This window comes from Dromiciops gliroides, chromosome 1, assembly GCF_019393635.1.
Source record: "Dromiciops gliroides isolate mDroGli1 chromosome 1, mDroGli1.pri, whole genome shotgun sequence".
NCBI classification, from domain to species: Eukaryota; Metazoa; Chordata; class Mammalia; order Microbiotheria; family Microbiotheriidae; genus Dromiciops; species Dromiciops gliroides.
In genome coordinates, this window is record NC_057861.1 from 400953470 (window position 1) to 400955466 (window position 1997).

The following is a 1997-nucleotide window of genomic DNA, read 5'->3' on the forward strand; positions in this document are numbered from 1 at the left end:
AGGGAAGATGATCAACCCCTATGCAGTATGGCAAATGTTACTAATTGACCATAGCCTATTCAGCTTCAGCCTCATCAGTGGATTCAATTTCCAATAATGAAAAATTACAATTGTAGTAGCATTCTGTACAAGCAAGATAAAGTATAAAGGTATGTGGAAACAATTCAGTTGAAGATTTTGACTTGCATTATAGTGACAACTATTAGGTTTGGCAAGTTAATTTTCAATTTTCAAATGTCACATTTTCCATTTTAAAAATAGTATCTGCTTTTAAATCACATTTAGGTTGCTGACTTTAGCTATAAGGTTCTAATTGCATATTTATTGGCTACCAGATGAACATCATAAGAAAGCTGTGACTACCCCACATATATGTATGTGTGTGTATATATACACACATATATGTTGATTTTTGACTGTTCCCCTTCCTCCCAGCCCCCAAAGCCCAGAATGTAATTACAAGGTTTTAAAAAGGTATTAAAATAACTGTACAGATACAGCCATACTCAGTGATCCCTTTATGAAGTGTGAACCCATTTCTCTGTTGGAAGAATGGATCACCCTCAATGGCTGAACAAATTAAATTACATCTGTGGGAGTTTTGAATATCTAAGTCCTTGAGAGTTGGAGATATTGTAGACTCTGAGATCTGCTTATCTAGCCCTAACCTGTCTCCTGGCCTCATATCTTGGATCTCCAACCATATATCTCATATGAATAACTATATCTGGTAGATATCTTTAACTCAACACATCTTCCCCTCTTCCTAACTTCTCTATTACTGTCAAGGGCAACACCATCCTCCTAATTGTCCAGACTTGAAACTTCAAAGTCATTTTGGCCTCATCAGCATTCCCCATCCCATAATCATTCTGTTGCCACCTCTTTAAGATGTTACCTTTGTAACATCTCGTCTGTGCTGCCTTCTCTCCTTTGGCGCCAATATAATTTCACACCTGGACTACTGCAATAGCCTGCTGGTTGGTCTTCCTGGCTCAACTCTTTCCAAACTCCAGTTTATCCTTCTCAGCTGTCAAGCTGATCTTCCTGAAGCTCAGGGAAGGACAAGGCTGAATAAGTCCTCCTATTTAAGAAACTCTGGTGATTTTCTCCCACTTTGGGGAGCAAATAAGAAATCCTCTGTTTGTCATTCAAGATTCTTCATTACCTGGTCCCCTCCTACTTTTCCAGTCTTCTTTCACCTCACTCCCCCACCAAGTACTCTGTGATCCAGTAACATTGATATTCTAACTGCTCCTCAACAAGACTCCAGACATTTTCATTAGCTGTCCCCCATGCTTGGACTTTCCTGCCTTCTCATCTTTCCACTTCCAGTTTCCATGGCTTCCTTCAAGTCCCAGTTAAAATCTCATCTGCTACAAGAAGCCTTTTCTGATTTACCCTTAATGCTAGTGTTGTCTTTCTATTGATTATTTCCAATTCATGCTTTCTACATCTTGCTTATACATAGTTTGCATCTTTTGCCTTTCCTTCTACCCCAGTGCTTATGAATAGTTGCTTAATAAATATTTATTTAATTATTTATTTGCAGGGCAATGGGGGTTAAGTGACTTGCCCAGGGTCACACAGCTAGTAAGTGTCAAGTGTCTGAGGCTGGATTTGAACTCAGGTACTCCTGAATCCAGGGCCAGTGCTCTATCCACTGCGCCACCTACCTGCCCATAAATATTTATTGATGGACTGACTCTGGAGTGCTTTGTGCAGGAAATCCCTGCAGGGGGAAGGAGGTTTCCTTTTTTTCCTTCCACCATTAGACATGGCATCTCTCAGGGGAGAAGAAGATGCCTAATCCTGCAGTTTGAGAGTTTGAGGCAAAAATGAGGGATCCAGGGCATACATCCCAGACAGAAAGGAGGAACACAGCTTTGAGGAATGGGGTACTTGGTAGAAGTGAAAAGAGCTGTAGATAGCAGTACATCATAGTAACTCAGCTAAGCAAACCTCCCAGAAGAGATGATAAACCCAGACTGTGAGAG